Source organism: Sus scrofa, chromosome 7 (genome assembly GCF_000003025.6).
Source record: "Sus scrofa isolate TJ Tabasco breed Duroc chromosome 7, Sscrofa11.1, whole genome shotgun sequence".
In the NCBI taxonomy this organism is placed as follows: Eukaryota; Metazoa; Chordata; class Mammalia; order Artiodactyla; family Suidae; genus Sus; species Sus scrofa.
Window position 1 is genome coordinate 92,255,197 of NC_010449.5, and position 14,816 is coordinate 92,270,012.

Sequence of the window (14,816 nt, forward strand, 5' to 3'; positions counted from 1 at the left end):
ATGGTTCTGGAGGCTAGAAGCTGAGACTGGGGTGCCTGAAGGCTCTAGGAGAGGAGACTCCTTTGCTTTCCTAGCTTTAGGTGGTTGCTGAATGTCCTTATAGTTCCTTGGTTTGTAGATGCATCACTCCAAAGTCTGCCTCCATCTCCACATGGCCTCTTCCCTGTGTATGTCAGTCTCTATGTCACTACCCTTCTTATAAGGACACCAGTCATGTTGGAATAAGGGTCCACCCTGCCCTAGTAGGAGCTCATCCTAACATAGGTACATCGGCAAAGACCCTATTTGCAAAGAAGGCTTATAGTCACAGGTTAAGACTGCACTGTAGCGTTTGGGGGACACAATTGAACCCACAATAGGAATCAAAGGTTTATTGCCCATGGTTTTTTTTGGAAAGCCTTAGGTAACTCAGGCCCTGTGTGTGTGTGTACATACATATCTGTATATGTGATTTGTCTTTATATATGGTGTTTATATATACACATAAATATCTACACACATATATATGCATATTATATTGACATACGTACACATATAAATACCTATAATAGGTATTTATAATTTATATGAATACTGTCTATTTGTATTCTATAGTGTCATACGTATGTATGGCATTATAAAAATACAAATGATAGGTATATGTGCTTTATGACACAATGTAAGTAAATATATATGACTATTTATCTATGGCACTATATAAATACAAATCATAGGGACCGTTCTGAGCAATGCCCTCATTTTTTTGATCTGGAGAAGAAGACTGAAGCTAAGCTGTTCCCTGTGGTTTTCCCACTGAAGAGATGGTGGGAAAGGGCTGTGTTGGTCCAGGCTGGACTCTGAGAAGGACTCGGGCATGTGGGATGGACAGAGGCGCTGTCTGTCCAGTGGGGTGGCCCCAGTGCCACAGAGCAGCCACCCTGCTGGCCCTGTTGCGTTCCCTCCTACTCCTCTGAGAAAACCTGGACGCAGAGATGGGCACAACTATTTCTGGAAGAAGCAGCTGGCCTCTGTGCACCGGAGCTTCCCCACACTCACGCCATCTCCCTTCTCTAGCTCCTCCTTGTCCCACTTTTTTGACTAACAGTCACATTTTCACTTGAGTGACTTGCACAGAGCATGCCCAGCTGTTATAGGTGGTCCCCAAAATAGCACCATTTTCCCTCCAAATGAGCTGAGAAATTATTTTCACGGAGGTCCTCCTACATGCCAAGTTTAAAGCACTTTGTGTTCGGTCGTTTTGGAGTTGTTGGTGAGTTGAGGAAAAACTCTTCCTTTTCCAGTTTTATAAAGGATTTTTTTTTTTTTCATTTTCTCAAACTCCAAACTAAAGGCTTAATCTCACGTTCTGGACCCTGTGGCCTGCCCAAGATATCTTTCATTAATGAACTGAGGACTCGGGGGTTTCTTGGGAGCTGCCTCCCTCCTGTGCCTTTGAAAGTGACCTTGGAAGGGGCGCAGCCTCTGCCCCAGGTGGCCTACCTGGGCCTCCCCCTGCTCTCGCCACTTCCAAGGCTGCCTGACTTCCCTTCTCAGAGCCCTGGGGCCTGATTTCCTTTCCATCCTGCTTTCTGGGATCATCCAAAAGGAAATGGCCAGGCACTCAGGAATGCCTTTTAAAATGGGGTTCTGGAGCCATTCTGCTTGGAACCTTTGCTGGGCGGTTTTGGCCAGGCCTTCGCCTCTCCGGGACATGCAAATGCACTGGCAGAGATATCGTGCAGCCTCCTCCACCTTCCTTCACCGCTCCTCACTCCCTCTCACCCCAGCTTCTGCACTTGAAAACCCCCGTGCCTATACCCAGATGAACTCGGAGCTCTTTGCACAGGGCCCACCGGCTCCGCAGCCTCTGATGGACGTGAGGCAGAGTCCAGCCTGACACTGCCTGCTCTCTCTATGGCCATGTTCTGCTCATGATCAATACATCCTAATTACAGAAAGCCTAAACTGTGGGCCTCAAACTTTGGGAGCCTTAGAATCCATTGGTGAGCTTGTTAAAAATGCAGATTTCAGAGTTCCCTGGTGATTCAGCCGGTCGAGGATACAGCATTGTGATTGCAGTGGCTCGCGTCGCTACTGTGGCGCAGATTCCCTGGCCCAGGAACTTCCTTCTGCATGCTACGGGTGCAGGACCAAAAAAAAAAAAAAAATTTCCAGCCCCATTGCTGGGAATCTTATTGAGATTTCTGGCAGAGCCTTGGAATCTGCATTCTTGAAGCAACCTAGAGTATTCCAGTGCTGGTCATCTAGCAGCCACCCTTGGAGAAATGTGGCTTAATCCTTGGTCAGGCTGGCTTACTTGGGGCTTCTACTCTGCAACACACTGCCCAGGCCACATGGGGCAGTGACAAGGAGGAAGTAAAGACCAGGAGTGTGAGGGTACAGACTGAGACACAAATATAAACCAGGTGGACGTGGGCTTGGGCCCAGGGAGCTGGGTGGAGGAAGGGTAGTTCCAAATGTGACTGCACAGGGATCAGCACTGCAGGGCTCCATGTAGAAACACTGCTGGGACAGTGATTAGAGTGACCTTGTGACCTTCTGCCGCCAGTGCAGGTGCTAGAAGGACCTTCTCCTGTGTGGGGGACAGGCTGTGAGGCTAGATGGCAGACATCACTCCTATATGCCATATCCTGAGGAGGGGAGCTCAGCTTCTCCTCAGAGGCAGCCCAGCATGGAACTTAAAAGCACTGGCTTTGGTCTCACCCTGCCTGGGTCATTGTCACTTGTCTAATCTCCCTGGGCAAACTTGAGAAGGCTACACACCTGCTTTCTCTGTACCTGGGTTTCCTCCTCTGGAAAAGGAGGACAATAATACCCAATTCCAAAGATTATCTAGAGGATTAAATGACATTATATGCACAAGGTTCTGAGCAGTCCTGGAAGTAGTAAAGGTTCCATGAACATGGGCTACCACCTTTGTTCTCATAGCTGCCCCCTGCCTCGCCGAACAGCTCTGAAGCTGCTTTTCATAGAATCAGACCACATGAGTGATTTGGATAGTCCCTGAATATCTTTGTCCCCTTGTTCCCAGAAAGCCTCTGGTTTTCCCTTTTCCTCCCTCTGAAAGCCCTTGACACCCTACAAGGGCCAGTTTGGAATAAGCAACACTTACGAATACATCCGCCTTCCTCTCTAAGTGACCCCAGCGCACAGGCCATTTACAGCCTTCCCAGGGTTATTGAAGGAAGCGCTCAACAGATGGGGACCAGAACCCTGCAACCGAAAACACTGGTTTTGAATTCCAAACCTCTGCCCTGATGAGGGCTCTGTGATCTACAAGGTGAGATAGGGAATTTAAGGTTGGAATCGAAGGCTCCCAAGGAGATGGAGAAAGGAACATCACATACGCAGAGGACCAGACAGCACCCAGTTAATCCCCCTGCACCTTTGCGACGCTGGCTGGGGTAACTGCTGTGCTGGTCTCAGCTTCTGAAGATGCTCTGACTCAGTTTCCCCCTATAGGCTCAAGCCATCACAGGGTGTTGTGGCTCAAGGTAAACGACTTTCCTGGGTAGTGCAGGTATGGGAGCATTGCTAGTATTGGCTCTTTGTCCTAATAATCAGCTCTGAGAATGCTATAGCTTTATAAATAAAAGACCTTAATTTGTCAGGATAACCAGGTAACCACAAACCAGCCATCCCCTACAGCCTCATCAATAGCCTGTATCTAAAAGGTATCCTGCTGGGGAAAGCAATGCTGTTTTGCACTCATCTGGTACAAGGCACAGATGTCCCAAGGTGAGTATCTCCTGGGCCAGAAAAGCAAAAAGGGATGAAGCAACATGGCGGCACCACCGAGACTCAAAACACTTGGAGCATTTTCTAGGTGGAGACCATTGCCTCCACATCCAGACACTGGCTGGGAGTCACTGCTGAGAAAGACCCTCCTCCTGTGCTCCCTGGAAGGATCTGGGTGGTGCAGGGTTGCTAACAGGGCCGTGAGGGGCCAACCCCCCTCACCCTGGTGGCTCTGTGGCTGGTGGGAAGGCAAGGCTGGGAGAAGAGCCACACTGTGCTTGGTTGACTCTGTTGAGTTCAGAGAGGGCTTCCCATTTGATTTGGCGAAGGAGAAAAGTTCTTTATTTTCCCCAGCCGTGGGGCCCGTCAGCCCCACGGCTGAGTGCGCAGGCTCCCCTCCCTCCACCGATCCCGAACACGACTCGCAAAGTTCAATGAGAAGCCCCACCCACAACGGGCCTGTTTGATCCCTGGAGCATGCGCACTCTTCCCTCCAGTGCAGCCAGGCGGGCTCTCCCAGAGATCCTTCGCGAGCTGGCTTCTTTTTCTTTCTTTTTTTTTTTTCTTTTTTTCCCCTAAGACCAGAGCCCAGTTATTTACCCAAAGAAAACAGGGAAGTGACAAGGTAACAGAGTACACATGTTGTGAAAATATGCAGGCTGAGGCTGAAGAAAAGAAAACATTCTTCCATAAGTAGCTGCCTTGTTAATTCATTTTTTTCTCCAGATTAGAACCAGCCATTTCTCGTGCTCCTCCAAGCACCTTCTGTGGTTTCCTGACAGCTGCCTGCAAGGGGTGAGACTTGGCTTGAAAAATGGGCCATCGGTCATGCTTCAGGGGCAGGGCAGAAACCAAAATTCCCAGATTGCTCAAATTCACTGCTCCCCTTTTCCAGGGGAATGAAAGGGGGAGAGGTGCCGGGGAGAGGATTGTATAAACTCCCAGGCGTCACCTGATTTTCCATAAGAAACGACAGGTCGCTAATGAAGAGTCCTTGGGACCGGCTTTCTTACCTCCTCTGAAGTTGGTTTCCTCTCCCTGGCAAGCCCGGGCTCCGCAGCCTTGAGGAACAGCCACCACGGGCTGATTCTCAGCAATTAAAAATAATATTGGCCCTGATAGAGGACTCTTGGGTCCCCCCCACCTGCAACACACACACACACACACCCTTTTCATTCTGTGCCAAAGATCACTTTCCCAAACCTGTTTGGAACAGCTGGCTGCATCCAAGGAGCTGACTCCAACCCTGCAGCCCCCGAGTGGACCAGGGAAGGGCTGGGGTTATTAACAGCATTTGTTCCGCCTGGTGTTTGGGGCAGAAAAGAGTTCTGCACCTTTGGGGCAGTTTGGGCCGCACATTTGGAGCCTGATTTTTCTGCACTGGATCCTTTAAACCTCAGGGCCGACAGAGAATGGCTGAGAAAGTCTGCAGACGGGCTCACCATGGTCAGCATCCCTCTGGTGCAAATCTTTGTGCTGCTGTTGTTTTTCCTTCTCAGGGTTCCTGGTCCCCTTTTCAGCCTGTGGGTGTTGGCCCAGGGCTTGGCCTGGCTTTCAGGAGAGGTCACACTGCAGAGGCCTGGACGACCCCCGTTAGCATTGCTGTGGCACTTGCTGTAAATGGGAGGTCCCTGGAGCTGGGCGATCCATCCCAGCGCCAGGCAGGCCTCTGTAAAAGACGTGCTCCCCTTTCCCAAAGAAGAGGCCACTGCAGGCCTGAGGCGGGGGGACCTCCTCACCTCTTACTTATGGCCTCAGAGCTTGTCAGCTCCCCACCACCAGCACCCAGCAGCCTCACCCTCAGGATGGGTGGAAATCTGACTGTCTCCCCCAAAAGCTTGCCACCACCACAAGGCACCTTCTCAAGAGCCCAGGGGGAGTTCCCATGGTGGCTCAGCGGTAGCGAGCCGGACTGGTAGCCATGAGGATGTGGGTTCGATCCCTGGCCTCCCTCAGTGGGTCAAGGATCCAGGGTTGCTGTGAGCTGTGGTGTAGGTCGCAGACCTGGCTTGGATCCCGCATGGCTGTGGCTGTGGTGCAGGCCGGCAGCTGCAACTCCTATTCAACCCCTAGCCTGGCAACCCTAAGAAAACAAAAATAAATAAATAAATAAAAAGAAAAGAAAAAAGAAAAAGGCCCACAAGAGGGCTGGACTTCTGACCTGGGATAGCCTTGATTATCAGGTTGGGTTCGAGCTGAAGACCTTGAGATGGAGGCAGATTACAGGGTCAGAGGATAAGGTTTGGCCTCCAGGTGAAGCTTTCCCATGGAAGGAGCTGGTGGGCAGAAGGTACTTCCCATCAAAGCCCGTGGCCTCGTTGGTTGAGGGGATCTCAGAGCACCAGTTGTGGGGGCGAAGGCTGCGAGAGCCCCGCCATGCCCACTAGTGAGCCTCCTTAACGGGAGTCACCAGATTCCCACTGGGGGAACATAACCTCTCCCCACGCTGGGCCTGGCTCCAGCCTCTGGCCGTAGGTGAAAGACTCTATTTCCGAGGATTGTTTTCAGATATTCTACATCCAGTGCGTGAAAACACAATGGTGACAGGAAAAATCCAGCAAATACCTACACACACACACACACACACACACACACACACACACACACACACACACACACCACAAAGGTAGTTCCATCTCTTACCCTTTTCTCATTCCTGTGAGAACAGTGCCTTTGAACTTGGTGGCATCCACCACAGGCCCATCTGCATGGGTGTGGACTGGGAGCCAGACAGGACGAGCTGCCTTATCAGGGGCCCATCTCAGGCCCTCCTATGAGGCCCAGGCTTCCTCTAGGAGAAGGTAATTTGGAGCAGTCTGCTCAATCATCCATGGAGGCTGAGGAGGGCCCGGGGGCAGCTGGGATCTGACTCTACTGACTCTAGCCAGAACCAGTCCTGTTTTTTTTTTTTTTTTTTAAGTTTTTAAAATGAAAGTGTATTTGATTTACAATATTGTGTCAATTTCTGCTGTACAGCAAAGTGACCCAGTTTATATATATATATATATATATATATATATATATATATATATGTGTATATATATATATATTCTTTTTCTCATGTTATCTTCCATCGTGTTCTATCACAAGGGATTGGATCTAGTTCCCTGTGCTATGCAGTAGGACCTCCTTGCTTATCCATTCTAAATGTCATATTTTGGAGCCAGGTCTTTCTGGTGTGGAGTCTCTGCACAGCCCCTGGAGAGCAAATCTGGCAGTGTTCTAATCTTGGGCAAATCTCTCCTTTTGCTTTTTCACCTCTCCATTTGGGGCATCTTTAAAATGCCTCCCAGCAGCAGGAATGATGACTACGCCTTTGGCAGTAAAGAGCTGGTGGGGAGTGAATTCTGCCAACATTCAGAGAACCAGCCTTCGGGCTCCTGTGATTGTGGCTGAAAGGTTTTTCTCTGGGTTCTCAATGAGGCCGGTCCGCCAATTTCCTCCTCCTCCCTTTCAGATCTCTGCCTTCCTTTACCACACTCTGAGATTTGGAGCATGGAAGGGCTTCGAGTGGCCATGGAGTCCGGCATTCCTCTTCCAAAAGATGACCATCCTGGAGTTTGCATTCTTCCGGGATGGGGTGCACACCACTTTGTAAAGACGTCTGAGCCATGGTTTCAAAGTCTTCATCCTCAAGAAGTCTTTCCTTATATTGAGGTGGAATCTACCACTCTGTACCTTTGATCCATTGACCTAGTTTTATAGGAATTCTTAGAGCTGGGGAGCAGTAAAGCCATATCTCCATCCTGAGCCAAGCAGACACATAAAAGAGGCTCACCTCCACCCCTCCGCCCCTGCTTATCTCACCTCCCATGCCTGATCATTAGCATTTTTGTTTTTTTTGCTTTTTAGGGCTGTACCCGCAGCATATGGAAGTTCTCAGGCTAGGGGTCTAATTGGAGTTGCAGCTGCTGGCCTACACCACAGCTACAGTCATGCAGGATCCGAGCCTTGTCTGCAAACTACACCACAGCTCACAGCAACACCAGGTCCCTAACCCACTGAGTGAACCCAGGGATAAAACCCTCAACCTCATGGTTCCTAATTGGATTCATTTCCACTGCACCATGACAGGAACTCCTGATCATTCATATTTTGATGACATATTAGACGGAGTGACTTTTGCTTGCCCCCTAATGTAGTTTCATGATGGGCTTAACATCTTCATGTCAATATTATTTTTTTATCTTTCTGTAAAGTGGTGTTTTTGGAGAATGCTCAGAGGAAGCAAGGGCTCCCCTGCATGTCTCACTCCATCCTGTTACTCTGGTGGGGACTGGTCGAGTATCTGGACCTCTTCCCTCCAGGGGTTTCACCTCTCCTGTCCTTTCCTGGTGCCACTGTGACCACAAGTCACTCTTGCTGAGGGCGCTGTATCTGGGATGGAACATTTAAGGACTACTTTTCTAGATAAAGGTAAGCTTGCTCCCTCTTCATGGCGCCAAGCCTTCACAGTTCCCCGGGTTTTGTCTCCTCCTCTCCTGGCTTCTCCAGCTTAAGCAGTTCAAGGACCCACCCTTCTTGACAGCTGATGAGAAGCTAATTTTACACAGCTCCTTTTGAGAAGTGGAGTTCAGGGTGGACAGGGAGTTTTTTTCTGTTTTCTTTGCTGCTTTGTCCTCAGAGTCTGTAACCATTTGTTGAATGACTGACTAGTGGTTCCCAAGATGCAATTTACAAAGAAAACCACATCTTGGACCCTCTATCCTGCTCCCACACATGCACAATCTCCTCCATTATCAGCATCCCCCACCAGAGTAGACACATTTGTTGTAATGGATGAACCTACATGGACACATCATAATTATCCAAAGTCCATGGTTTACATTAGGGTTCACTCTTGGTCGTGTGCAGTTTATGAATTTTTGACAAATGTATAATGATGACATGTATACCCTATTATATATATAATATATATATTATATATGTATATGAATATGTACATAATATACATTATATATATGAATATGTATATAATAGTATCATTCAAAACTGTTTTACTGCCCTTAGAATCCTCTCTGTGCTCTGCATACCTTCCTTTCATAATCCTATTTTCATTATCATGGATAATGCAGATAAGGTCTACTTTCTCCCCAAAGTCCTTCCCAATGGCTGTGGTCCCCACAGATCCTCCTTCACCAGGACCCCTGCTGCCACCCCAGGCTGGGTCGCCCTTGACCATGCCCTTATGGCATCCTTCCAGATTAGCTCTGTCTCTGTAACTAGAATGTAAGCTCCTAGTACCTGGATTTCCCCATTGTACGTGGCCTGTGGGAGGAGTTCCATTAGCAGGGCCACCATATTCCATAGCTCTGGGGCCGCCATTCACATGATATTCCATGTGAATGGGGTCTCTCGAGTTATGTAGTACTACCCCTGTTCACAAGTCCTTGGGGAGTGAATAAAAACCAATGTTAGGACCTGAAAAAGAAACAAGTATCCTCATCATGATTCCATTAAGTTCTTCAGGTAATAAGTAGCTAAGCATCAGTACCAAAAGCAATAATGATTGGTTGGGGGTGATCCTAAACTCAAGGGAATTTTAGTCCTGTGATAGAAAGTAAGTAAACAGAGTACCGTCATACCACGTGAACTGTGCTAAGATACGAGCATACCTAAAGAATATAGCACTACATATACAGCTTGAAGAATCAGCAGGAATCTGTCAGATGGGTGGCGGGGGGAGGGGGCACTCCTGCAGGAAGATGGGAAATGAAAGTAAATGGCACATTTAGAGACTCGCAAGTGGTACAGGTTATTTCCTGATGATAAAATCGGAAGTGCAGTGGTTACATGATTGCCTGTGTTCCCCAAGTAATCCTGCCCCAGATCATTGCCACAATGAGCCTGTGTCCTCACTCTCAGTACCTACCTGCCTGTGGAATCAGAGATGAAAGAATAGAGCCCTATCCTGCTTAGCCCTGTCCCGCCCAGCTGCGGGCTGGGTGGGCTAAGCCCCAGAACCCCAGTGTGTTTTCTTCATTGACACTGTCCTGGGTTGCTCTGGGCACCGTGGGGTTTACCATCCAAGCTGTGGAGTTGGCTCCTCCAGAGCCCTCACTGGACAGCCTCTGGAATGGGCTGCACTTCTCTACAGGCTTTCATGGGAAGCTTGTACTATTTTGGCTTACTTCATGAATTTCTACTTTCTCTTCCTCCTTTTCTTCTTGCGCTGCCTCCTCTTCCTCTTCTTTCCCAACTTCTGAGGTTTTGGGTGGGGGGGCGGTTTGGAGATTAAAAGTCTGGTTAATCAGCCAAAAGCTGGTATGGGCAAACATAGGGCAGTTTCTGCCCCTTGCATGGCTTCCTTGGCCCAACCCCATGCTAGGCGGTCAGTCATTGGCCGCCATGTTGGAGCCTGGACAGGACTGGGCTTCCACAGTGGCTGGTCCAGGCCCAGAGTATGAGAAGGCTGTTGGGGTCTGGCTGGATGATTCTGGGCCCTGCTAATTTCCCCTTTCTCTCTGTTTCCACCGAGTGTCATCAGCAGGAGTTTAAGGCTTCTAGAGCTTGTCTTTGTTTCACCTGGGAAAGTCCCTATAGGGAGAGCTAAGATCTCCCGGGAGGAATGGCTGGAGGCTTGACCTCCGTCACCTGAATTGTTTGGATGAAGAAGCCCCCAGAGGGGTGTGGAGGGTGATCAATTGGCAACTTAAGGAGTAAAGACCTCTCTCTCCGTCTCCTCCCTCTGCTTATTGTGCTCAGAAGGGCAGCGGGGTCAGCGGCCGCAAACTGAAGGGCCAGCTCGCCGTGCCTTGAAAGGGGCTCGTTTTGTGTTTCAGTAATGAGCGTTCTCTTTCTCCCCTTGGATGCACTCAGATTTCACGAGTTACAGGGAACCTGTCAACTGCTGTTTTCATTGTATGGGACTCACAGGGAACTTGGATATAGGGCAAGCTTGTTTCAAAGAAAGCAGGGGAAAGAGAGCCCTGAATAGATGCAATGTGCTGTCCTATGCAGATCACAGCCCCAGTTGCTATGGGACACCTCTGCCCACCCAAAGGGCAAGATGCTGAAGTCCTGGATTGACGCCGCTGCCTCCTTGGAGATGGGAATGCCACCGCTGAAAGGGCACAGCCAGCAGCCCGCGCTGCTGTCCCAGGTTTGCCAGCAGCTTGAATCCCGGCAGCCTCTGCCCCCCACTGGCTGCTGGGTCAGGAGCCTCTCACCCAGGAGCTGAGGGAACAGGCCAAGTAATCCTGGAAAATCAAAGAGAAGCTAGTAGAAAAGCAGTTCTCTTTAAGGGCCATCAGGTCTCTGCTCACAAAAGGGCCAGAACTGGGGCCTGATGTTAAAGACAGGGTTTTACCTTCTTTGTAGGCCGTGCCTTCTGAGAACACTTGGCAATAACCCTCCTTTCCTGATGGGTTCATTTGGGGGCTGACATTGTTCTCTTTCCCCTGTTTACTGAAAGTGACCCAGAGTAACAGGACAGGTCGTGCCCATGAGAGGGAAGAGTGAGCCTGCCCCAGTGGCCCCTGGCTCCCCGCACCCGGGTCCCTCTGCTGCGCAGTGCCTCGTCCTGCCTGCACCTGTGGGGACAGGGGTAGCCAGGGAGCTGTCCCACCTGGAGCAGAGCCTGGGGCAAGGCCTATGGGGGAGCCCAACACTAGGGGAAGGTCCAGAATTAAAACTCTCTCTAAAGGGGTCTTCATCTGGAGGTCCTTGGAGTGAAGGCATCTTGGGAGATCACGGTAGGACTGAAAGAACCCAAGGGAGGGTACCAGAAGAGACGTTCCTAACAACTCTTTACTGAGCACCCTACTCTATTGAAAAGGACAAAAGCATGGCCCTGTCATCAGGGTGTCTGAGTCTGGGGGCAGTGCCTAAGCCAGGAGGTGGGGCCGGTGCCCTTGGCAACCTCTGGTGACCTTCTGGCCCTCTTGTTTTTACCCCTATGCCCACTTTGACCACAGCTAGGCTTCTTTCTATGAGGGGTGCCAAGACAAATACTTAAGTCCAGAACCCTGCCCTCAAAGAGACTTGGTACTTAGTGAGAGGCTAACTGTGGCATCTATGGAACTGTCGTGTAAGGGCTTTTGCAAGCCTGAAAGCTCTGTGCAAATGTAAGTCATGATGGCCCTTCCAGAAGGAACCTTGAACATTGGCAGAGGTGAGAGGCTGGGATGGTGTAAGGGTGGCAAGATTCCCTGACTGGTGGGAGGGGCACAGGACAGGGGACCTCATGAACTGAGGCTAGAGCAGCAGGCTGAAGGCCACACATGTTGTAGCCTTGGGCTTGACCATGTAGAATAGAGAGAGAGTTTAGATCGCTAGTCTATTTCTTTTCTATTGCTGCTGTAAGACACCGCCACAAACCTAGGGGCTTCAATTACAAATTCATTACCCTACAGTGCTGGAACTCAGAAATCTGACCTGGGTCTCCATGGTTAATCTAATGTTATGGTCAGATGTTCCTCTCTGGAGTCTCCATGGCCAGCTCCATTGCCTAGTCTTTTCCTGCTTCTAGTGGCTGCCCACATTCCTTGGCCTGTGGCCCCTTCCTCCATCTGCAAACCAGCCGTGGAAGGTTGAGTCCTTCTCATGTCTGGTCGAACTGCTCTTCTGCCTCCCACTTCTATTTTTAAGAACTCTCCTGAGTACATTGTGCTCACCTGGAGAACCCAGGACAATATACCTGTTTTAAATTGGTAACCTTAATTCACCCTTTGCCTCAGAAGGTAGCATGTTCATTGGTTCCAAGAATTTGGACATGGACATCCTTGAGGGACCTCTGTTCTGCCATTGGTTAGTTGGCTGCTTGTTCGTTGGTCAGTTATTGGTTGTCCAGTTGGTTAGTTGCTGGTTGGCTGTTTTTGGAGACTCTCCCGCCTCCCCACCCCTGCTCTCACCCAAGAGCTAGATAATCCTATTTATTCAAAGAAAGAATAAGCAAGAGTGACCAATCTCTAAGGGGAAGAAGGGGCTGCTGGGGGTAGACTTAGGAAGCGAGCATCGATTCATCTCTTTGCCTATCAGAATAACTCTATAAAGTACAACCCCCCCAAAACACACCATTCTGCAGAAGTTTGTTAGCTCACACATCCCCTCAGACCTGGTGCATAACTGGATCATGTTCCATACAAAAATTTGGCCTCAAGTCCTTGGTTTCTGTCCCATGTCCTGTGGCTTAGAAGCAGAGATGTTTGTAACCCATTCAAAAATGCCTGGTCAACCTTTCACGATTTTATCTCTAATCCAAATACACGAGTGGGTTTTGCTAAGTGTCTACTGGCCCCCTGGAGCCTCTCAATCTGGCAGTGGGTTTCAGTCTCTCTCCCACACATCAGCCCCAGTTCTGCCTCATGAGCCCTGCCCGGCTGCCTCCAGGACTTCACTGCTCACAAGCTGCACTGTCAGCAACTGCCCGCTTTCCCACCTTGTCAGAAGCTGATGCTTGCTCTTTCAGAAGTCCGCCCTTGAAATCAAATGTGGGCCTTGGTCCCTCACTCTTGAGGTGACCTTGCAGCAGGTGTGTCCTCTTGGTTTTTTTTTTTCTTTTTTTTTTTTTTGGTTGTTGTTGTTGGGTTTTTTTGGCTTTTTGGCTTTTCTAGGGCCGCTCCCACGGCATGTGGAGATTCCCAGGCTAGGGGTCCAATCAGAGCCATAGCCACCGGCCTATGCCAGAGCCACAGCAACGCAGGATCCGAGCTGCGTCTGCAACCTACACCACAGCTCACGGCAACGCCAGATACATAACCCACTGAGCGAGGCCAGGGATCGAACCCGCAACCTCCTGGTTTCTAGTCGGATTTGTTAACCACTGCACCACGACGGGAACTCCAGCAGGTGTGTCCTTTGAAAGAGCCCCTTTTTATGCTCAACCAAGGACCCAGCTCCTTATCTCCCAGTTTCCTTGCCTGGAGGTCCTGGAACACTAGTCCATTCACAGGTGAGGAGACAGAAGCACAGAGAGATTAAGCAGTTTACCTGAGGTGATGAAGATCACATGAGATTGAGTCGGGATTCAAACCCAGGCCATGGAACCCCATCATCCCTCACCAGGATCACTGCTGTAGTCGCCCTCTTTCTACTTTACTCTGCTCACTGTCCATTCCCAACATCCAGGGTGATCCATGTCCGCGAGATGACATCCCTGCTCTTCTCAGAAACTTCCATCCAGCCCACAGGTGAAGATTTAGCTTCATTCTGGTGCTCAGTTCCCACCGCCAAGCCTGGCCAACAGGAACATGCAGCACACATTTGAGGGCTAGGATGAATTTCCCATTCTCATTGACTGCTAGGGGTTCCTAGGGAGCGGGAGTACTCATTCACCCATTGAAAGGAATCCAAAGCTCTCCCCTCTCCCCTCACCCTGACTCCAACAAGCCAGGAATGACAAGCAGCTACATCTTCATGAGCAACACCACTGGCCACGTGGGTCCAGCTCTCAGTCCTCCAAAGTCTGTCCCACCCACTGAACATTATTTAAAATAATAAAATTGAAAATGCATTGTTGATTTCTCCCCAAAGACAGCTCCTGTCCTCCCACCCACACTTCAGCAGACTGTGGGGGCGGCCCTCAGAGGGCTGCCCAAGTGGGTCCAGGGCACAGGGGCCTACACGTTGCATGCACCAGGCCCGCCCTCATGGGACAACAGAGCCTGGTCAACAGAGCATGGGCCAGGGAAATAGGAACATGTTACAGAAGTGGACCTGTGGTTGGAGAGCCCTGCAGAAGGATGTGGTTTTTATCCCGTTATAAAATGAAGGACTTGAATCTGAGGAGTTACACGACTTGTCCAAGTTCATGTAGCTTCTAAATAGTGGGGCCAGAATCCAAACCAAGTCTATCTGACTTCAAAACTTATACAAGAAACCTCCCCTCCTGGCTCTCTAGAAGTCACCAGACTCTAGGTTAGAAGCTGCAAAATTTAGGGTTCAGGTGATTCAGAGTGAAGTGAGTTCAGGGGGTGGCTTCTTTGGGTCTGGGGCTTTGTTTGGTAAGCTGAAATTGACCATTGAGGCCCAGCCCCCAGCCTGGTAGATTCCAGAACACAGATTCTGTCACCTTCCCCATTACCACCCTCCTCGCTTCCCCACACACCCTTGGTGAGCCAGGACTGTCTCAAAGAGGA

The 14,816-nt window shown here is 49.8% G+C and overlaps 1 protein-coding gene and 1 long non-coding RNA gene across 2 annotated transcripts in view; one reads left to right on the top strand and one right to left on the bottom strand.

The window, feature by feature from the left end:
- RAD51B (RAD51 paralog B) overlaps nucleotides 1–14,816 on the top strand; it is a 708,971-nt gene that overhangs the window by 662,784 nt on the left and 31,371 nt on the right. The window lies entirely within an intron of this gene.
- On the bottom strand, nucleotides 4,058–6,631 carry LOC110261689. Its single transcript, XR_002346147.1, has 2 exons — nucleotides 5,900–6,631; nucleotides 4,058–5,821 (listed from the first exon to the last, which is right to left on the bottom strand). It is a non-coding gene; the product is annotated as an uncharacterized LOC110261689 (long non-coding RNA).